At 47.4% G+C, this 23,596-nt stretch overlaps 1 long non-coding RNA gene across 1 annotated transcript; it reads left to right on the plus strand.

The window, feature by feature from the left end:
- Nucleotides 1-3,243: 3,243 nt before the first annotated feature.
- On the plus strand, nt 3,244-7,430 carry LOC139437946 (uncharacterized). Its single transcript, XR_011647811.1, has 3 exons — nt 3,244-3,514; nt 5,294-5,388; nt 6,577-7,430. It is a non-coding gene; the product is annotated as an uncharacterized lncRNA (long non-coding RNA).
- The last annotated feature ends 16,166 nt before the right edge of the window (nt 7,431-23,596 follow it).

A 23,596-nucleotide genomic window follows, 5' to 3' on the forward strand; every position in this document is an offset into this window, starting at 1 on the left:
TGTGTCTGGCTTATTTCTGTAATTTGTTTTAATAACTTTTATAAAAGCTATTTGTGTAAGTACTAATGGCTGCATAATGTCTAACAAGTCAATATTGTAATTTACTCGCTTTCATAATATTAGACATTTACTACATTTTCCATTTTTAACATTGGCAATAATGTCAGATGCAGGGCTTGTTACATATTTAGGGTTCTTTCTTGAGGATGGGGTTTCATAAGAGGACATGTTTGGGCCAAAGGGCGTGCATTTGTTAAGATTTTTTACGCATATTGCTAGTTTGGTGCTCTTCCAGAAGGCAAGCCTCTCTCCTGCCAGCAGAGGGTGAGTAAGACACTTGGTCTTTTTTTTTTTTTTCAAAGATTTATTTTATTTATTTCTCTCCCCTTCCCCCCGTTGTCTGCTTTCTGTGTCCATTCGTTGTGTGTTCTTCCGTGTCTGCTTGCATTATCCAGCGGCACTGGGAAACTGTGTCTCTTTTTTGTTGCATCATCTTGCTGCATCCACTCTCTGTGTGTGCAGCGCCACTCCTGGGCAGGCTGTGCTTTTTGCACATGGGGTGGCTCTCCTTGCGGGGCACACTCCTTGTGCGTGTGTATAGGGGTGCCCTTGCATGGCAGGGCACTCCTTGCATGCAGCGGCACTGTGCACGGGCCAGCTTACCACAGCTCACCACCCACACCAGGGTCAGGAGGCCCTGGGGATCAAACCCTGGACCCTCCATGTGGTAGACAGATGCTCTATCAGTTGAGCCATGTCTGCTTCCCAAGACACTCGTTCTATGACAGCACTTTTTCTAAATCTGGATGTTATACATTTTAAAAACCTTCATTAATTTCACACATAGAAAAAAATATATTATTTTAGGTGTGCATTTCTTTGATTATTGTACCCTTTTCAACCATTTAATAATCAACTGTGCTTTTTTAATTTGTCTACTCATATTTTTTATTTATTTTGGAGTAAATTAATTTTCTTTTTCATTAATGGTATAGTAAGAATTTCAACTCTGTCAATTTGCCTATCAGTATATTTTGCCAGATTTCTTTTAATTGTTATCAACTTTATAATCACAATATTTGACTTAGCTAAAATGCCTCGTCACAATCTTACACTTTAGGCATATTATGTGTTTTTTATGCTGTTTTCCAAGCATAAAGTTTATTTTATCCTACATGGTACATGTTCATCATGATTTCCGTGGTACTCCTGAGAGGAGGTTTCATTGCCTAACATTTTAATGTGATCCAGAAGAGGCTAGGACCTTTACTGCAAGGTCTATTTCCCTCATTGCCTTTGGAGATAGTGATCAGTCATCTCAACTTAGTGTGGCTTAAGTTACTTTAAAATCAAATCTACCAGTCTTTTCTCATATAATTCTCTTTTAAATTGAGAAAGCCTCTCATCTCCAAGAATTGTATTATTTTTATTTTATTTTATTTTTGTTTTTTTTTTAGTGTGTGTGTTTATTTGATCTCTAGCTTCAAATCAACCGGAATTTATTTTCCTGGGTTGGATCTAGAAACAGTCTAGAAATATGGAAGATTAGCTATATTTCTACCTCTTGGCCCAAGGATCTCTCTTTAGAGGCTATGCATCTAAGAAAATGATACAAAATAAAGGATTTACAAAGATGATCATAGCAGCACTATTTAAAATAGCCGCAGTGTGGAAAGCCCATGTACTCAATAGCAGAAAATGCGTTAAACAAACTGTGACATGGAATAGGGGGTAAAAGGTGAGTCCAAAGAATTATATACTTGACATGGGGAATTTTATGTTGTATATGTGTTACCACAACAAAAATTTTTTGAGTTAATTTTTTATTCTTAAATAAGCTTTAGGTTACATAAATGTTACATCGAAAATATAGGGGACTTCCATATACCTCACCCCTCCCCCTCCCATACTTTTCCCCATTAACAACATTTTTCATTAGTGCAGTACATTTGTTACAACTGATGAACACAAACTGAAGCATTGCTACTAGCCAGAGACTATAGTTTACATTATAGTCTACATCTTGCCCCGCACAATTTTATAGGTTTTGACAAAATATATAATGGCCCGTATCTGTCATTGCAATTTCAGGCAGGACAATTCCAGTGTCCCAAAAATGCCCCCATGTTACACCTATTCTTCCCTCTCCCTCTCCTAAGAACCTCTGGTGACCACTGCCTTTGTATCAATGATACAAGTTCTTCCATTGCTAGAATAATCCTAAGTCTACTTAAGTCCCTAGTTGCATTCCCCCTTTATGCTTGTTCAATACTCAGTCTTGAGGATTTTGGGGTGGTGATGCCCATTCTGTTTCTGATTGAGAGGGAGAAAAAGTATTTTTAAAAGGTGTGTATATGAGTGATTTTACATAAAAAAAAATTTTTTTGAGGTACCAGAGCCAGGGATTTAAAATGGGACCTCATATGTGGGAAGCCAACACTCAACCACTGAGCCGCATTGGCTCCCAATGATGAGTGTTTTTAGAAGTCCAAAATGTACCTACTCATATACAACTACATGAAATCATGCAGGGATATTACCACAGACTGGGGAAAAGGCACAAGTGCAGGGTTGTGAGTAATTATTGACAACTCCTGGGCAGTGGGTGGCCCGCGGCCGTGTCTTTTTCCTTGAGAGGTATTCAGAAGAGAAATCCAGAGATGGAACAGGTACTACTGGGTGAATTATTTTCCCTTTATATTTAAGTTCTGTTTGAGTCAGAAAAATATTTGTTACATTACTACAGTAACCACCTGATGTTTGCAACATATGCTAATTCCCAAATTTGCACATAAGGAAATGTTCCTCCAGCCCTTCAGCTACTGAATCATTATGTCATGTGTGTCATGTACTTATTCGCACATCTTTTCAACCATCACTAAAGTTTTAACTCTCACATAATGCCCTTTTTTTTTTTTAACAAAGCACACACACTTTGGGTAAGCTACTCAGTAGCCAAGAAGAGTAGAGACCAACAAAGCCTTGTTCAGAGTCAGGTGTGGGGTAGACAGCCAGGCATTCTGGCCTAGAGGGACATGATTCAAACTGGGTCCTTGCAAATCACAATTCCAACATCAGGTTTGCTCTCAAAGAGTTGAGCCTGAAAATGTCAAACCTATAAATAGTAATAGTCTTCTGGAATCAGAATGAGTTGTGGTGACAGTTACACTGGCATCCCCCAAGGAAGCACGCCTCCTACTATCGTGCCCGTGACATGCTATCATATCAGTCACGGGCCTTGGCTGCGTGATTGGCTTTACCCAATCTTTCATTAAGGAGGCATGATGCAAGCAGAGCCTCAAGAAGTGCGTGAAAGTGCTTGTACTTTCGGGATTGTCCTCTGGAAACATTTCCTCTTAGAACCCCTCTATGCTTTAAGGAAGTCCTAGCCAGCTGGAGTGGGGAGAAGCCCAGAAGAATTAAGAGAGTACATGGAGAAGAACGGAGGTGGCCAGCCAGCTGCCAGCTGAATGCGATCACGTGCGGGAGAACCTTCCTGTCAACTCTCAGAATCGTGAGTATTAATACACGGAGGTTGTTTCGTGCCACTAGGTTTTAGGGGTAGTTTGTTACACAGCAATAGATAACTAACACATGGAAATGTGTATGTAGCATTGGTGACTGAATCATGTTCAAGTCTTAATCTGCATTCCTGTGGGTGTGAACCCATTTGTAAATAGGACCTTGGAAGGTGTTATTATCACCTAAAGTGTGGACTCATTTGTGAACAAGATCTTTGAAGATCCTATTTTAGACGAGGACAAATTGAATGAAGGTGGCTTACTCCATATGGCTGAGGTCCTTATAAGGAAAGGAAATCTCGACAGACACCTAGATGACTAAGCAGGTGAAGTAGAACCGTGTGCTGGAGGCAGAGATGCATTTACAAGCCAAAGAACCCAGGGATAGCAGCAAGCCAGCACCCCAACGCCACAGACTCCAAGAGAGACTCCAAGGCCTTTTGAGACCTTGATTTTGTACTTTTAGCCTCCAAAACGGTGAGGCAATAAATTCCCCATGTTTGGCCAACCCATTGTGTGGTATTTGTCATAGCCACTCTGGCAAATGAGGACAGCAGTATTTGTATGTAGTGGAATGTTAGGACAGAAAGTAAAAGACAAAGAAAAATATATACAGTGATCTAGACTATGTAAAAATGGTTACCTACTTCACAATCCAGGATTAAAAATACTTTGAAATTATGTAGCATTTGCTGCATGATAGATACATTAGGTACTTTTTTTAAGGGAGTGCAGAGGAAGTTTATTAAGCGAAAGTTGCATTAATGCAGGAACAGCACCAAAAAGAGTTTCTGCTTAAAAGGATGACATTAGGTACTTTTAAAATTCATATATCTTTAAAAGTGCTAAAAGGGATAGTAAAACAAAAAAATTTTAAAGTATGCCATGGCCCCAATTCTCAAGAACTTCCAAGCCTTGCCAGGCAGGAATTGGAAACAAGGTCTGCTGCTTGCAGCCCAGAGAGGAACAGTGTGAATGGGAGAAGGTCTGGGACTGGCGAAAGGCCAGTGTGGCTTCCAGGAGAAGCAATGGAATTCTCTTTACATAAAGAAGTGTTTCTCAATAAGGAAAAGCTCCAATGTCAAACAAAATGATTGAGTATGTGCATGTGTGATGTATGTGTGCATCTGTACATGCACGTGTGTGCAGGCAAATGGTCCCATCCTGAGCACCCCTGCTTGCAGCAGTGCTGGGTCCAGCCCCAGGCTCAGAGACCTTTTGGAAACTCACTGACAAGTCTTGAACTCTCTCAACCCTTCAATTCAGCTGTAGAACAAACTTTGTTGTGGTTCCATCAGTAAGAGGGTGACACGATATGACATGCACAGCTGAGATGTTCTGAAGTTGACTGAACTCCTGTTGGTTGAAATACACCAAATGTGAGGAGTGTGCAAAATTAGGAAAATTACAGCCTAGGTCAGGAGGGCATGGCATCTGGGGAGGTCTTTTTTTTTTTTTTTAATAAACAACCTAAGTAACTTTACAAAACAAGCTGCCACAAGAGTGGCAAATTTCATTTCCATCCTTCCAATTTCTTGACTAATTATAGTTAAGGTACATATAGGTTTTACATAAATTTATGAGCAAATGGATATTAATGACAAAACTAGGAAACCATTGGTTATGCTGTGTGTGAAAGCTTTTGTAATTTTGACATTTGTTTGTGCTTATGATTTCATGTTCTATTGGTGGGCAAATTTTCTTTTAGCATGTATTGCTTCTGGTTCATAAGATGGATTAATGGTTAGACATTTTCCTTGTGTCCCAAAAAGAATGCCCTGGTGATTCGGCCTCAAATGGTCTGTGAGCCTCCGTAGACGCACATGGTGGTCACTCAGCCATTCCGGACCCAACCAGTTCTAAACAGGTGAGAGCCTTATCCCTGCCAAGGCAGGGTCTTCTGTAACTGAGCCTGGGGCTTCAGCAGAGAGTTTGCGGATCAGGATCCTGGTTCCATCCACTTATTGGCGGAGAACAGCACTGTGCTTGCAACACTTCTGGTTTCCTTTGTGAAATGAAGAAATGCTGAGTCACATTTCTGAAGCATTCCTGCAAAGAGCTTCCTAGATTTCCCAAGAGTTTTTTATTTCATTTTTCCTCGATTAAGAAATTAGTGCAATGAGTAGCCTAGTAAATGTCACAGAAGGTGGTGTTGATACTCAGCCTGCTTCAGGTCAGGAAGTTTTCAAGTTGAACATGACCTTTCTATTCACTGAGGGCTCCGTTCACAGGGGTAGGAAAGATTGCCCAGGCCCTTCCCTGGGAAAGGAAGGAACCAGTTCACAGTGTTGACTTTCCTCTCAAATTATCTCCTTCAATGGCCACTTTGAGTTTTAATTGGAACTTTTTGTTCCATTGAACCAGGCCTCTGAGATCTTGATAAGGTTGAAGGCAACTTTCCTATTTTTTCTGGCTTTCCTACTTTTTGTGCCAAGCCAAAGGCAACAAGTTGGTTACCTTGGCTTGGCATCCAGGCTTATTGTTTTGCAGTCTGTCAGCATAAACAAGCTCCCAGCAAGGAGTCCCAGACCCATCCTGCAGTGGGCTGCTAAGTGGTGGGGCCGGGGTCAGCCGGGATGCATTCCTCACGGTGCCCTCTTGGAGGCCCACTGAGTACCGTAGTGTCCAGGCCAGGTGAGGACTTCTCACAGCTCAGCAGTCGTGGGACTGTGGGAGTCTTGTGGTGACCTAATTGGCAGCCTTTGTGTGCTCAGAGGCCCCCTCCAAGTCCCACCAAGGTCAGGGAGGCCACTGTGGAGCCACTTCTGGGGAGAGGGGCAGTACAGCATAGTGGTCAACAGCCCCACGGCCTTGGGCACATTACTTAGCCTTTCTGTGCCTCGGGTGACTTGTCTTTAAATTGGAGGTTTTGGTAGTTCCTACCTTTAGTGTTGAAAGAAGTGATCCAAATGCCTGACTCATAGAAAGTGCTCATTAAATCAGTTGTAGGGTAGTGGGAGAAACATGAAGTCTTTTTATTGGCCCTGCTTCAGAAAACAATTCCACCCGGCCCCTGCTAACCCAGTGCCGTCTCTCAATCCCTCCCTTTTCCTAGATGGAATGGCCTAGAGCACTGAACGCAGACCTTCTCCAGTCATGGCCCTTGGGTTGTGTAGTCTGTCCGGAATGACCGTCCACCTGAATTCAACACACACTGTTCAGGCCTGGCATGAATGGGGAGGTGGAAAATTGCTTAGGAATCTGTCCATTGTGCAGGAAGAAAAAACACTGGCATCACGTGGAAAATGTTGATCAATGTAGGTGAATGTTAATGTTAACAGTCACTTTGGAAGTTCCTGAGAGACAGAGGATTTCAGAAAGGGAACAATCACTCCAATGGGGTAATCAGGGCGGGCTTCACAAGGAGGCACCATTTATTTCCTTAGTGTGCCAGGGATCGTCCCTCCCAGCTTCTGAACGACCACTTTTCAGCAAAGCATCTTTGACCTGAGACCCCAGGCCTTTCGCAAGGGGCTTAGAAAAGCAGCTCAGCACCAGACGAGAGCAGGCTTGAATGGAAGGGTGATGTGCCAACCAAGGATTCCTGGGTTCTAGCGCCATCTCTGCAACTCATGAGCAAATTCCAACTCCCAGACCCCTTGTCTGTGAAATCAGGGTGACTGGGAAGTTGGCCAGAAGCTCCCCAATCTCTCCTCCAGCTTGCAAATCCAGGCTTCTCTGCTCTCCACCCCCACTCTCAGCTCTACATCTGTTCACCTGGGGAAGGCGCCATGAGAGGATTGGTCTGACTCATGTTACCGTAACAGGATGCGTTTCATATTTCTCTCTGGACCTGGAAAAAAACCTAGAGTGCCAAGCATGGACCAGCCTGTGCGTGTTTCCTTTTTCTCCGAAAGCTGACAGGCTTGCATGCCAAAAAAAGCTGTGCATGCCAAAAAAGAGAGGCGGCCCCCACCCCCAACCCCTGCTCCTCAGCTGCTGGGAGTGGCCTCCTTGCCTCTCCTTGGGGGCTGACACAGGAGCTGGGATGTGTCCTCCCTGCCTTGGGACCCCATCCTTGGTGGACAGGAACTGGGAGCTCCTGAAAGGCCTGGGGCACCGTGGCGCCAGGAGCACAGGCCTGGTCCACAGGAGGTCTCAGACGACTCTAGCATCCCTGAGGGTCTACTTGGGAGGAAGGTGGCACATATATCTGTCAGTGTCCCGCAGAAGCTGCCCCCTGGGTGTGTTTCATGCTCCCAAACACCAGGTCCATCCAATCCTTTAAGTAAATCGAGCTGGGTAAGACCCAAGTCTCCAATATGGGATCTTCTAGGGCCCTGGGACCCCCAGAATTGGAAGCCATTGTGACTGGATAAAGTGGGGTGAAGGACTGGATAAATGGAGAGCTTCGGAAATATCTGTTGTGCAGATCACTAGACAGGAATCAGCTGTCCTGCACACAATGGATATTTTTTAAAATAGGTATTGTGCTAACATATATATAACACATTTCGCATTTTAAAGTCTTTCATGCATACAATGCATTGGTGTTGAATATATTCACAGTATTATGCCAGCAGCACCACTATCGACTGCCAGAACTTTTTTAATCACCCCAAACTGAAAGTCTGTACTTAGGTACAGTTATTAAGCAATAACTCCCCAATCCCCTTCTCTACCCCTGCCTCTGGCCACCTCTCCTCTCCTCTTTGTCTCTATGAATTTGCCTATTCTAGGTATTTCATGTAAGTGAATAGTGGGCCTTTTGGAGAGCATTGAATAAAGAGACCGTCTATAAAGACCAGGGGCAAGGGAGGGAATGTGGCTCAAGCAGGGGAGCGTCCGCCTCCCACCTTGGGAGGTGCCTTCTGAGAAAACAAAAACATACAACAAGCAAAACACATGAAAAAAATCCAACTCAGGGCAGCCGATGCGCCTCAGTGGTTGAGTGCAGGCTTCCCACACATGAGGTCCCGGGTTCAATCCCAGCCCCGTGCCTAAAAAAAAAAGGCCAGAGGCAGGGTGTCAGGAGGCCGCGAGGGTGAGTGCTGTGCCCAGGGCTGGCCGCAGGTGGCCTGACAGGGTGACAGGGCAGCAGGCATCTGAACGCAGAGGCGACCCAGGGGCCAGTGGGTGCACAGAGGGCTGTGTGACCACCGCAGTGCTTGAAAACCCTGTGAAGGAACAAACACGGGGCCTCGCTCTCCCACCACCCGTGTCCTGTCGGGGTATCCCAACGACTGAACTCAACCTCCCCACGGACCGGGAAGCCTCGCGGCCACAGTCCCCACCAGGTGGCCCGCAGGGGCTCAGGGCAGGGACCACTAGAAGATGTCCAGCACGCCTGGCTACTTTTGAAGTGATTTTGTTTTATCTTGGCAGTTTTGTATAGACGTATAAAATAGCTGCATCCAGATGTCTCCGGGGCCAAACGCTGTCACCCCCAAATGCTCTGCTTCCCTCTGGTGTTGTGTCCTTGGGCCTCCTCGAGGGCGGGCTTCCCGGAGTTGATATCTACATGGCGCCTGGCCCCTCGGAGGGCACGCTGGCCTCACGGCCCCCAGGCCACACTTTCCTGCCCGGAGGTGACCAGAGAGCAGGCACATGGCCCTGCCCTCTCCCCAGGAAAGCCCCTGGAGTGGCTGCCCAGCTCTGAATCACAGTTTCCACCCCAGAGAACCGCTTAGAAACTTGACTTACTCAGCCATTGTCACTGTTCAAGGCCACTCCTGAGCAGAGTCCCAGCTGAAGGAAAGCACCAATGACTGAAAATTAAGTGAAAATAAACATATCTGTTAGCCTAACAATATAAAATATTAAAAGGAACTTTGCTTTTACAAAAAAGAAAAATCACCCATCATAATTGTACCTACAAAGCAAAAGTGTACCTTTGTTTATAAGCAGAGGCAAGAGGAAACAGATGGGAGATGCTTGAACTCGTGTCCAGAGCACATCTTTAGAAGCTAGTGTTATTTGCTGCCCACAATGATTTCATGATCTAAAAGAAGCGGAAGAAAAGTAGCATTTATTGCATACTTCCTAGCTGTGTGAACTTGACCAGGTTTCTTAACCGCTCTGTGCCTCCACCTTCTCATCTGTAAAATGGGAGTAGTTGTTCTGCCTCTCAGGGTTTTGTGAGGATTAAATGAGCCCATTTAAGGAAAGCACTTGAACCATTTCTGGTGTGTGGTAAGGTGGTAATTAAGTGTTACCTCAGTATCAGCTATCAATTCACGTGCTGGTGAGGGAGGTGCACTGTCTGTTTTCTAACCAAAGCAACTACAGCTGGCAGTTTCTTCTACATCCAGGGCCAGCCAGCCAGTAAGGGGAGCCACAGGTCTCCTGGTCTTTGTTCCCTAGGGGGAGATGTCCCAGAACCAGCTCTCTGTGCCCTGCCCCCATGCCTGCCTCTTCTGGCCCAAGGCTGGGCACCCCGGCACACCTGTGCTGCAATTGGTGGTGGCAGGTGGGCCTGCGTTGGTGTGCAGCTGAGTAACCTTAACGAGCATACTTAACCCCACTCGGTCTCAGAATTCCTACCTATCGAGTTAATAATCATCTTCCCCACCTACCTGCACACGGGGTGGTTGTAAAGGTCAAGTACAGAATAACTGCAAAGATATTCCTAGATATAAAGTCACAATGGGAGTCTCTATCACACTTCCAACCCCAAAGCTGCCCTCGAACCCCAAACTGCACCCTCTAATGCTCACTGGGAGTGGAATGGATTGAAATAAACCCACCTCAGTCTGTGTGCAGGGGGCACCAGGGCTGCTCCTTGGCCGCGTAGAGTCCTGGTCTGCAGGGAACGGGCCGTTAGCCCAAGTGAGCCCTGTGGTTCTGGGAGGAGCACAGGGGTGCAGAGGTCCCAACCTAGGTGTTCCCAGGTTTCAGGAGGAAGGAGGAACACCTCTCACCCCCTTTCAGCCCAGGGTGGGGCATGGGGGTCCCCCGGGTGAGGAAGAAAGGTCTGGGGTCTGGGGAGTCAAGCCCCATTGCTTTGAGAGGGGGCGCAGGTGCCGCAGGGCTCAGAGGGAGGGGGTAAAGTGGCTGGATGTGAAGCAACGAGTTTCCTTTGCAAACGTCTAGCTGCAGCCGGATGTAGAGGAGAGTGCCAGCGGAGATAAGAGGCCCTTGCTGAGCACCCCAACCCAGGGATGGGGAAGATAAAAATAGAAATGGAGCTCTCCTCGCCCCACTGAGGAATCTCTGCATGAAAAGCCACTCTGGAATCAAGCAGATGCAACCACCCTGATTACGTGAAACACCTGGAATGCAGGGCCTCACCCAGGCCTGGCACACAGTAGGTACACCATGAGTGTTTTTCTCCTCACACACACACACTCCACAGACACAGAGCTGTGTTCCGCTCCCCCACAAGCCAATCCGCAACACCAAGCATCTACTGGGTACCAGGCACTGTGCAAGGCAGGGGCTCTGGGGCTCCCCAGCTGGTGGGAGAAACAGACCTGCGCCTGAGGAGACTCTGACCCCTAAGAGGAGTCCCAGGGGGGAGCTCTGGAGCTGGGGTTGCTGAGTGAACCGGGCTTCCAGGCTGAGCGACCAACACAGGAAGCAGCAGGAGCTTCAGGATGACCGAAGGGCATGGGCTGGGTGGAGGAAGGGCCATGGGTAGATTTTTTTCTTTGTTATACCCCCAGTTGATCTGCTCAGTTTGTACCTCCTCAAGAGGCAGGACCTGGGCTACCCACCCTTGTAGGCCTCCCCAGAACTGGCGCTGGGTAATCCCCGCACTGTGCCCCTGTCATGGAAGGGGGATGGCAAAGCGGCCCTTGCCCCAGATGCCAGCAAAGATGGAGTAGAAGATTCTAGAAGAGCCCTTTCCTCTGGTTTCCAGGCGAGCATTCTAACCCTTCACAGGGCCCTCACAGGAGAGAGTGAAGGTTCTCCCAGAGGGGGCTTGTTTTAGTTTGCTAAATATTCTGAAAACAATATACCAGAAATGGATTGGTTTTTATAATGAGAATTTATTAGGTTAAAAGCTTACAGTTCTGAGGCTGTGAAAGTGTCCAGATCAAGGCATCATCAGGAGACCTTTTCTGTCTGAGCTGCGGCTGCAGGTGGTTGCACACAGCAGTGCCCCCTCCCCTTGCTCCAGGCTCGTGGCCTTTGGCTTCTGGCTGCTCCGTCTGTGGCTTTTCTCTCTCCCAGGCTCATTGATTTCAACTTCTGGAGGCTTCTTTCCATCTTTGTGGCTTTTTTCTGTGCCTTTGGCTTTTTATTCCTCCATTTATAAAGGACTCCCGTAAGAGGATTAAGATCCATCCTGGTTCACTCGACCTAATGAAAAGCCCTTAACTGGAGGTGGGACCTTTTGATTAAATTACTTCAGTCCCTTCACCTCTGGCTCCCTGCAGGACAGCTCTGAGGGGTCACATCTGGGGTGGGTGAGGGGAGGGTAAGAAAGAGACCCCCTCAGCGGTCTGCCCTTTGGGTGTGGTGTCCAACCCAGGCAGACCCTTCGGCACTGCGCAGGGCTCAGGGCACGAGGGCCTCTGAGAGCGCGCTAATGGATTGGATGAATCAGCTCCTCATTATGATGATGGAGCTGCAGCCTCCAGGCCCAGTCACATATTTACATGACTAACTGGGGCTTTGAATATGAGGGAAGGAAAGGAGTCACTGAGGGCTGAGCCCTGGAGGTTGGTGGTGCCAACCTCTATTTTGCATCAGAGCAGGCTGAGAACAAGGAACATCTATAGGGTACCAGCCCTCACCGCAACTTGGGAAGGTAGGTCGTACTTCACCCGTTTTGCAGATGAGGAAATGGAAGCCCATTGAGTTTAATTTAGTTGCCAAAGTCACGCAGCTATCTTTGGTTCTGCTAGAGGTGCCGTCTCATCTGACTGAGGGTCCTCAGCAGACTCCTGGGGTGGGCGTGGATTCTGAGGGAATGGCTGCAGTGGGCTGGGGCTGCAGCTGAGCAGCTGTTCAGGCAAGAGGCTTGGGTGAGTGTGGCAACCTTGTTGCGTATGGTACAGGACTGTGGGCATCCTGCATGTCACTGTGGCGATGTGGGAAGGGTTTGCAAAGGTCACCCCATTTCTGCAGTCACCGGGTCCTCTCCCCTCCAGTAAGTGAGGCCCCTGAGCCTTTGATTCTAGCACGGGTAAAGGCTGCTTTCCGCTTTCCCAGTTGATGTACTTGGAAAAGTCCCTGCCTCCGCCATGAACCACAGAGTGCTGTGTAACTTCCTCTGTGTGTCAGTCCTCCACCAAGGGCCGGGATGGGGCTGTGACTCAGGCCTCAGCCCGTCACCAACAAGCCACCAGCTGCCTGGCTGCCAGCCGGCTCATGGGAGGCAGGAGCAGTTGGCACTGCCTTCTCCCATCTCAGGAATGAACCAGGCAGATGTCCACTGTGGATCCTGAGCCTGTCAGGAGCCTGGACCAGTTCTGGGTGTGGCCAGGATGACCTGTGCCTGAGGCTGACCTTCAGCTTGCGCAGGCAGGTCAGGATGATTCTGCCAACCAGCCACCAAGCACCACCAACCAGCTGTTTGAGCTGGGCCTGATCTCCTCCCTCGACTCCCCAAGTAAGAACAGATTTCATCTTTCAACCAAGCTCAGGAGACCGGCAGGGGAATTTGCTACCCTCTGAGAAAGATGCTCTGTTTAGGTCATCAAAACAACAACGAAATTAGTGGTTACTTCAAACTGCCTTCAAGGAATTCACCATGTGCCACCAGGACCTTGAAAGTCAACAGCCAACTGCAGGCTTTTAGAAAACAAGAAGGGAGGGTTCATCTTTGGATTCCTTGTTCTACCTTGACAGTGGTTCACCCAGAGCCCCTCAGGGCAGGGAGGCACAGGCTGAGAGCCAGTCACACTTACCGGCAACTTAAAGCCACGTGCTCTGTGTCACAAAAGCTGTGATTCAGCCGTGAACTTGCCAAAGCTCATTCAGAGAGGGCAAAACTGCTCTGTGAGCATTTTCAAAGCGAGGGAAAACTGTAAAACGCAGCAGCAGGCCTTTCCAGCTGTGCAGGCCCGGGACCCTCAATCCAGGACCAGGGCGTGTTCAGTTCTATTGCCCCAGCCCCTCAGCTTTCAACAAACGCTTGTCAGATGACTGAAACACTTGTTAGAAAAATGAAGCGAAGCTGATACAAAAGTCTAAAGCCAAAACTTTCCAGTGCAGGCCTTCCCTGTGGCCTTGTTTCTCACGGCGGAGGAGTAATGCTTGCATTGGCCCCAGAGGGAACCTGGACCTTCAGGGACCGAGCTGCCCACCAGGTAGGGGCAAAGAGGCCTGTGTGCCCCACGAGCTCGCCCCACCTTTGCATTCCCTCCAAGAACGCGCGAGTTGTCCCTTGGAGGGAATGGGGCCTGGGTTTCCAGGGAGAGCCATTCAGCACCGGGCTACATCTAGAATTATAAAAAGCTCATATTGGCTGGGCCCCTGAGAAGAGCTTGTTGTTATTGCTATTATTATTGTAGGCCTTCAGAAAGTGGAGGCTGGGTAGCAGGTGCTGGGAGCTCAGTCAGGACCGGCGAGGTGGGGGGAGCGGTAACGGTCAGTGTGGGCCTCGGTCAGGCTGGCCTCGGTCAGGCTGCCCTGACGGAGTGGGTGGAGGCAGCCACCACGCTGCAGGCTCCACCAGCCCCCCCGCATCTCCTCCCTGCCCTAAATCCCCACTTTCAGCTGCTCTTGTGGGTTAGACAACCATGGCCGGGGCAGCTGCCACCACGTCCTAGTCCCCGTAATAGAGGAAGGGACCCAAGCATCTTGGCTTGGGCCGGTATTTTCCCCTTTCCCTTCCCTCTCGTTCCTTTTCCTTTTCTATCCTTTCCTTGCCTTTTTAAACTTTTCTGTTCCCTTTTCTTTCTTTGCCTTCTCCTGAGTAAATCCCATTGCCTAATTGTCAGTGGTCGGTGGAAACTGCAGCCCAAACACGGCCCAGCACAGAGACTTCCAAAGGAGGGGAGCGCCTGGCAGCAGGATTTGGGTGAGGAGGGGCGCCTTGGCCTCCCGCATCGCGGGCAGGTCCCGCTGGTCTCCCTGGTTCTGTCTGGGAGACACCTCGTGAGGGCGGGGAAGACGCCAGGTTGGGCCTCTGTGAGGAAGTGGTAACCAGAAGGACACCGGCAGTTTCGTGAGGCTGCCCGTATTGGAAACACGGCAGGTCTTAGTGCCCACCTGGAGAACTCAAGCGAGCCTGTGCTCAGGGCCATGTCCTCCTCGTGGTGATTCTTCTCACTCACAGGCCCTTCCACAGAAGGGCATTTTTACCATTCTCTGGTCTTAAACCAATGAAAACTCCTGGATAGTTGCTTTCCAATGTCATTGTCTCTAAAAGGAAATTGGGACTGCATTTTCTCATAAGAAGTTTAAGGAGTTGTGATTACTCAGAACTCCCTCTCAACATTCTTGTGAACATTTGAGAAATTCCCAGTGCTTCACGCTAGCCCCAGAGCGGGAAGCCAGGGATGGGCCTACTCACACAGACGAAGGAACACTTTTTGGACTCATAGCAACGGCGTAAGCCATTGCGTAACTGCGATTGTCCTTGTGCGTGTGTGTTTGACTTTGATAACGAAAGGAAATGCAAATAAAGAAGTGATGACTTCTGGTAAAATAACGCCTAAAAGATGACTCTCTGCCTACTCTCTATCCCTCCCATTCCCTCAAAATTCCTTCTCTCTAGGAGCTTATTTTCCAGAGCAGTTTTGCAGGATTGCTATGTGACTTGTGACTGTTTATGTAATTAACTTTGTGTGGACTGCTGCTTCCGGGGGAGGGTCAAATTACCCGCAAGCCCCAAAGACAGATGCAGGGACTCTCCAGGCTGGAAGAGCCTCGTGGCCGCCAGCCAACTTCCATTGCAAAGTGAAACTCCCATCAAGAAAAAAGACTGGGGAGTCTTGCCAAATACCTGCAACTGACCTGCTCACCTGCAGGCCTGGGGGGTGAGGCAGGCAGAGGCTGCGTGAGTTCTGGGGGGTGCTTTGTGCCCTGCTAACCTGGGACCTGCCAGAACCCCAAAGAAGGTGTCTGTTCACAAGAGTGCTGCAGCGAGCCAAGACGGAGAATCTCCTGGAAAGCAGAGAATTCTGGAAAATAAGGTTTCCCAGAATGTTCCACCTGGGGGAATGCCATTGGCAGGTAGACTGCAGTCTCAATTTCTAAAGAATGGGCTGTTTTTCTAAGAAAGAGAGAGAGAGAAAGGAGGGAGGGAAAGAGACAAGGGAGGGAGGGAAAAAAGAAAAGAATAGAAAAGACCAGGAAAAGAAAAGGAGACAGATCATAAAAGTTCTAGATCTGTGACGTTCCATGCAGGAGTCACTAGCCACATATGGCTATTGAGCACTTGAAATGTGGCTAGTTCAAACTGAGATGTGCTGCAAGTGTAAACAATACACTGAATTTCAGAACTTAATATGAAAAAAATAATGTAAAAGAAATAGCAGTTAATAATTTTTGACAATTGCACATTGAAAATGATAATATTTTGGGGATTTAAGGTTAAATAAAGTATGGCCTATTTCTTTTTTTATTTTTGAAAAATGTGGCAACTGGAAATTTTAAATCCGTGGCCAGCATTCTATTTCTCTTGGTACTGCTTCTCTAGATTCTTGCCTTCTGGGTGGCTAGCGCAGCCCGTGGTCCCGCTTCTAGCTCACACTAAATTGTAGAGGAGGTCTTTTAACTCAGCCCCCTTGTCAAGCGGGACTGAAAGTGAACTAACCCGGGTGTGTAGGTGTCTTGATTCTTAGGTCCTCCAGATAAGATCTAAGCATCTCCCTGAAAAACCCTTTCACTTTTTGAGCAGCTATTTTCTGTGGGGGCTGCTTGACCTTTTAGAATCCTGATCTTTATCTAAAGGCACCCAGGGCCCTTCTTGTTTGTGTTAGCGGGAGGATGCCTATGAGATAGGCATGGAAATGGAATGGAACGAACGTGCGAACCACGCCAGGGTTTTGGTCAGGTCTCCGTGGGGACTCAGGCCTCAGCAGACGCTGTTCTCGTTTGAATCCAGCTTCACTGGTCCTTAGAGAGTTTTTTTGAAGCAGCTCTCCAGAACACCAAGGCAATATTAACATTTCTTCCAAGAACATGTGTTGAACGCCTTGGGATCTGGAGTGCAGAGAATTCAGCTCAGGGCTGTAGGGACCCCCAGGAGGGAGGCAAGGGCCTGTGGCTACCCAGGCTGCGAAGCTGTGTCTGTAGATTTTCACACAACTGTAATTACAGTAGAGGTACTGCTTTTGCTTTATACTTCTTTTCATAAGAATTTCCCATGTTTCTACAGAGTCCTCATATCATCCTCTTTAATGATTGAATAATATTCCACCAAGTGAATTTTGTCACCTTCTGTAGGACACTTAGACAGCTTCCAGTGTTGCACATTTAAATAAGATGGCAGCAAAAATGCAATTTGCTTTCTTTTCTGTCTACCCTTTGGTATTTCTCTTTCAGACAAATTCTCAGCAAAGAAACTACTATTTTAAAGGGTAGGAATGTTTCTCTTGGTTCTTGATATACCTCGCCAAGGTGCTGCCCAAAAGGCATGTATCAACATTGACTGCTCACAGCAATGGAGGCAGGTATTAAGGTTCTTGCAACTTTGCCAAGATTGGGGTGTTGAGTTTAGATTTGTGTATGAGTGGGGGGGGGGGGGCGGGCAAATTTAAATGTAGTAAAAGTGGTAGTTCTCTGAGGTTTTTGAAACTCTTCTAGGCAAAATATTTATGGGCAAGTAACATGAATATACGTACTTTTTTTTTTCATTTTGAAAATGCCAAGACCTTGCCTTGAAAATTTTTCAACATGGCATGCATTTTAAAAATTCTTCTACAGAGAAGATTTGTCTCTTCTCCTCCACTTATTAATTTATTTTTTTTTAAAGATTTATTTATTTATTTCTCTCCCCTTCCCGCTCCCCCCTACCCCGGTTGTCTGTTCTCTGTGTCCATTTGCTGCGTCTTCTTTGTCCGCTCCTGTTGCTGTCAGCGGCATGGGAATCTGTGTTTCTTTTTGTTGCGTCATCTTGTTGTGTCAGCTCTCCGTGTGTGTGGCACCATTCCTGGGCAGGCTGCACTTCCTTTCGTGCTGGGCGGCTCTCCTTATGGGGTGCACTCCTTGCATGTGGGGCTCCCCTACACGAGGGACACTCCTGCATGGTACGGGGCGCACTACTTGCACGTGGGGCTCCCCTACGCAGGGGACACCCCTGCATGGCATGGTACTCTTTGAGCGCATCAGCACTGCACATGGCCAGCTCCACATGGGTCAAGGAGGCCCGGGGTTTGAATCGCGGTCCTCCCATGTGGTAGACGGACGCCCCAACCACTGGGCCAAGTCCGCCACCCTTATTAATTTATTTTTATCAGTATGGATTCATGGATATTTATTTCATATGTTTGGTTACAATCTAGTACTACTTTATTTGTCTTATAGCTCAAATTGTTCCAGCTCTGGCCATTGGGAGCTCTTTCAGTTGTCTTCTGTGCCCTTTTACTTACTAGCATCAATGTGTATGTGTGTGTGTGTGTGTGTATGCTTTGAGCACTTCCTTACTTTCTGGCACTGTAAGATGCCCCAGATTGTATGTTTCCTGTCCCAGGCCGGGAATCAGCTATTTCTCCATGGAACAGGTGCTAAGTATGCTCATTGTTTCTAGGGTGTTATTTTTTTAAGGCCCTCTTGGCTTACAGAGTAAAGAAATTTGTATGTGTGTGTGTTGTGTGTGTGTGTTCTAACCTATGTATGTACACATATTTATATATATTTCTATATGTAACCAGCTGTATCATACTAAACATGAATTCATATTGATATCTCTAACTCTGATACATTACTACATATATCACTCTATCCCTGTCCTCTTGCTAATCTGTAAATCTCCACTTCACATGTGCATGCATTTTTAAGTCCTCATTCCAAGGAGGGCTGATCACCCTTCCAGGTGATCCTCATTCCAAGGAGGGCAGAATTTCCCTTCCAGAAGTATGTGTGTTTGTGTAAGGGGAAAATTGTGCCAATTTCTATCAACATAGTGAAGAATTGTCATCCATTTGCAAAAAAATTTAAAATGTCCTTAAAGTTATCAGTGGACTCGGTTGCTGTTCTTGAACCCACACTTCGTGAGCTTTGGCCTTAATTCATGTGAGATTCCCCATCCAAGCAGGTGCAGCCTCCTGTGAAACAAGTTTATGTTTATTACACAAGTAATAATAATTGAAACACTTATTACGTATCAGACTTTTCCCAAGCACTTTTCATGTATCTATTTAATCATCACAATGAGCCTAGTATTCACCCTACTTTTATGGAGGGCAGTCACTGAGGTTTAGTTTTTTGCCTCTTCCACTAACTGGTAACTAGTGAAGACAGGTTCCTCATGAACCACCACAGCCGTGCACTGTTGTTAAATAATACATTGAAGCATGAGCGTTTGTAAAATAAAAAAACTAAAAGTCCAACAACATGAACATGTCTGTAGTAAAATGTATAGTCCATCTTTATTACCCCTTTCCAATTCTCCTTTCCTCCTGCTCTTTATAGTATGTGTGCATCTCCTGAACTTCTAAGAATGGTATAGTCTTAGGATTTCAGAGGGGCCTTAAAAATACATGTACATGATTGTACTCTATGTGTTGTACTTTTGACTGGTTTCACATGACAATATGTCTTTGAGATCTTTCCATGTCAGTATATGTAAATCTACCTCATTCTTTTAAGAATTCTGTGGTGTGGCTGTACCATAAGTTATTTATCTAGTCTCCTATCGGCCATTTAGGTTGTTTCCAAAATTTTGCTACATAAAAAATGCTGCAGTGGACATTCTTGCATGTACTTTGCATGTGTATGTCAGAAGGATAGATTCCCAGAATGGAATTTCAGGATCAGAATGAATCCACATTTAAAAGGTTGCTAACTGCCTAATTGCTCTCCAAAATGATCCAGTTGATTTTCACTCTCCCCAACTTGAATAGTGTGTTTGAGAGTGCCTCTTTTTCCACAACCTCACTAGCACTGGATAGTATCAATCTTTAACATTTTTGCCAGACTGATAGGTGGAAAACGGGATCTCCTTCTTTGAATGTGTATTTGTAGTTCCTCTGTGACTTGATATTACTGGACCTTTGGATTTCTTTTATGTTGTGCAAACATTTTTATCCTTCTTTAACAATCTACAATGACTCTAAAACTTTTGGATCTCATCTTTGAACTTAAGGTAGATTTTTGTTGAGAAATGGGAGCTCTCCTTGACAGATCAGACATAATTATCTGGAGTCATTTTCCTGGTCCCCCCAAGACCTAGCTGGTGACAGGAAGGCCTCTTCCTGTAGATGCCTTCTTACCAGGCCTTCTCAGCCCTGCCCACCGCCCCTTGAGTGCTCCTTGCTCAAGGATAAAGTGTTCTGGAACACATCAGCAATGACTGACTTTGGAAGGCGGTGGACTTTGGTCACTACCTCTAGGGTGGCTGTGACTCTGTCTCTGTTTGTGATGTCTGCAGCTGTTTGCGTGGAGAGCACTCATTGCTCACATGCAAACCCACCTGAGCCAGCAGGCGCACTTGCTGGCCCTTTATCCCACAAATCCTCCGCTCCTGCACTTCCTGTATCTTATCATATTATCATAAAAATGAAACATTCATGGAATGCTGTTATTGAAATAGCACAAATTATTCCATGAGGATATACAGATAGAGGTTTTTTAGCTTCCTTTTTCAGAAATGCCCATCGTAAACATGCATAATATTGATTCTTTTTAAAACATGTAAATGGAAGACTATATATAGTGTTCTACACCTTCTTTTCATTTTAAAAATTAACAAGGTGCAGCTCTATTTAATTTTGAATGGCCACATGGCATTCCATTGATGTATCACTATTTATTTAGCCAGTCCCCTATTACTAGACATGGGGTTATTTTTTTCTTTCTTTCTTTTTTTTTTGCCATTACAGACAATGCTTCTGTGAACATCCTTGTACAGACATCCTTGTGGACATGTAGGGTTGTACCTGCAGGATAAATTCTAGAATTGGAATTGCAGGGTCAAAGGAACTACGTACTTGAATTTTGGTAGTTATTGCCAAATTGCTATCCAAGGAGGTTATGACAATTTAGTTCCCATCCACAGTCATCAGGAAAGGCTCTTTCCCCTTTTGCCCAGATCATGCTCTATTAAACTTGTAAATCTTTGCCTATCTGATAGGTGAAAAATGGTATCATACTCTAATCTTAATTTACATTTCTTTAATTATTGTTAATTAATATTTCAAATTTTTTCCTGTGAACTATTTATATCCTGCAAACTTTCCTATTGGTTGTTAGCCTTTATCTTGTTCGTATTCCTATATAAAGGAAATAAAAACAAAAGGCAATAAACTAGGGGAAATTATTACATCGCTCATAGCAAAATTACTAATTTCCCTCATATATGAAGAACTCTTAAAGATTTATAAGACTATACTATTTGTCTTTGTTTGTAGGATTTAATTATATATGTGTTGCCCTTATAGATTCCAAGTTTTCTATCTTGGGCCAGTTAGAATTTCAAGACACATTTCAGGCGTGCAACAATGAATTTTTTAATACCTCAGCCTCAGTTCTATTTTTCAGTGGTCATTTCCCTGAGGTGGCAGGAACTTAATCTTAGTTAATCCAGAGATTGGTTCTTCCACACCTCCCCCACAGTTCCAGGCATTTTGCCTGAATCCTGGTATGTCACACCAAACATTGGAGGAGGCCAGAGCTTATCTGATCCTTCAGGCCAGCAGTCCACCTGGCATCCATTGGGATTCCTTGCCTGGTCACTTCTGGGCTACTCCTTGTTCTTGTCCATAAAGCCCCTCTGCAGCACCCCCACCCCCACCGTGGACCCCCAAAAGCACAGGAATCTTTGTGGCCCACAAGAAATGCAAAAGCTCATCAGCCTGGACATACCACGTGGCCATTTCTAACCTGGAGCTTTGCCACCTCCCCAGACTGGCAGAGCCCCTTTCTCAGGAAGCCTCTTCCATCTCACTTTCTCATCAAGCCAGCCTATCCAACCTACGCCTTTCCTGGACTCTTTCTCTTCTTTCTGTTGTCACCTCCCTTTCCTGAGGCTATGAACACAGAATGGCCAGGACTATGGCCTGAATACTGAGTGTGTGTGTGTGTGTGAGCCTGGAGGTGGGGAGAGGGCCAAAGCTGCCAGGAGCTACAGGAGTTAAAATCAGACAGGTCTGCTGTCCGTGTTAAATCTGGTGCACTCTTCAGAGCCTCTGCAGACAGCAATTCTAGCTGCAGCCCTGAGTCCCCACTGCTCCCCGCTTGTACTTTTCTTGAGACTCATCTGACCCTACCTGGGGCTGCTGTGGTCGGTGTGCTTGCTGGCACCCTTCCCTGGAAGCTCTCTGTGGGTGGGGCTAGCCCATCCCACTCTCCTTTGTGGCATCTTGCCCTGTGGGCCTGGTACCTCTGGGCACTCAGCTCGGGTCCTGTGGTATTGAGGTGCCTGCTGGTCTTAGTGAGTCAGACTGTCCTTGTCTTCAGGGCTTACCAAGAAGGCCTAGAAGGGTACCCACCAGTGAGGGGGCGGGGCTTAGGGGTCCCCCCAAATGGCCTCCTGGGCCTCTGCTTCCTCCTGAAGGCTGTCCTTAGCCCTCCCCTAAGGAATCAGGGGGGACCCTTTGCTGATGAGGCCTCCTCTTACTTAAGTTTATTTCCACCCAGGCCCCATCCCTGTTTTGCGGGTGTTTCTTCAAGCCAGAAGGCCAGGCCTTGTGAGAGGAACTCACCACAGACCTCAAGGGCCTGCAGGGCTGGGCGCTGCTGGGGAGGTGGTGGGCACCCTTCTTCCTCGCCTCAGCCCTCCTGCAGGGGAGGTGGTGGGCACCCTTCCTCGCCTCAGCCCTCCTGCAGGGAGATGGTGGGCACCCTTCCTCACCTCAGCCCTCCTGCAGGGAGGTGGTGGGCACCCTTCTTCCTCGCCTCAGCCCTCCTGCAGGGAGGTGGTGGGCACCCTGCTTCCTCGCCTCAGCCCTCCTGCAGGGGAGGTGGTGGGCACTCTTCTTCCTCGCCTCAGCCCTCCTGCAGGGAGGTGGTGGGCACCCTGCTTCCTCGCCTCAGCCCTCCTGCAGGGGAGGTGGTAGGCACCCTTCCTCACCTCAGCCCTCCTGCAGGGAGGTGGTGGGCACCCTTCCTCACCTCAGCCCTCCTGCAGGGAGGTGGTGGGCACCCTTCCTCACCTCAGCCCTCCTGCATTTCCTGGTTCCAACTCTACCTCTGCCTCCAGTGGATTCCAGCAGCCTCTGGTCCTGAGAGCATGGTCCTTTCTGTGAGGTCCCACATTTCCTGTTAATGGGGCTGACACTATCCTCCAGCCACCTGCCCACCAAGAGAGGCCTCCTCCCCCGGGCCGCGCTCTCCCTGCCCCTCTTTCTCTTTCCTGGGCATGAAAGACTCCGAGGCCTCCTCTTGGGCAGCTCTCCCCTTTGGCCAGTCTCCAGCTCCCAGCTGGTTCTAATGGTCCCTCCAGCACCCCGTGCTCACCCTGCAACCTGACCCAGTTTTTCTGGCCCCACTCCCTCCATCTGTGTGGTTCCTCCCGGGGCTTTGCTGTCAACTAATCCTCTCATCTCAACAGTGTCTCTGAGCTCCACTGGCAGGCTCCTCTCAGGACTGTTGGCCAAGCGCCTCTGAACCCTGCCTTAGTGGGGATTTGCAGTCATGAGGCCGGACCTAATCCCCCCCTGGCGTTCACTGACTGGTCCCCTGACTCCTCTGAGTCTGTTTTCTCATCAGTAAATAGTGAAAAAAAGAAAAAAGAAAGAAAAGGAAGGGAAGGGAAGGGAAGGGAAGGGAAGGGAAGGGAAGGGAAGGGAAGGGAAGGGAAGGGAAGGGAAGGGAAGGGAAGGGAAGGGAAGGGAAGGGAAGGGAAGGGAAGGGAAGGGAAGGGAAGGGAAGGGAAGGGAAGGGAAGGGAAGGGAAGGGAAGGGAAGGGAAGGGAAGGGAAGGGAAGGGAAGGGAAGGGAAGGGAAGGGAAGGGAAGGGAAGGGAAGGGAAGGGAAGGGAAGGGAAGGGAAGGGAAGGGAGAAAAAAGAAAAAAAAATACTTACCTCACAAAGCGCTAAGGGCTCCCAGAGGGTTAAGTGTATATTTACAGAATTTTA

The sequence above is a fragment of the Dasypus novemcinctus genome, chromosome 3, assembly GCF_030445035.2.
Source record: "Dasypus novemcinctus isolate mDasNov1 chromosome 3, mDasNov1.1.hap2, whole genome shotgun sequence".
In the NCBI taxonomy this organism is placed as follows: Eukaryota; Metazoa; Chordata; class Mammalia; order Cingulata; family Dasypodidae; genus Dasypus; species Dasypus novemcinctus.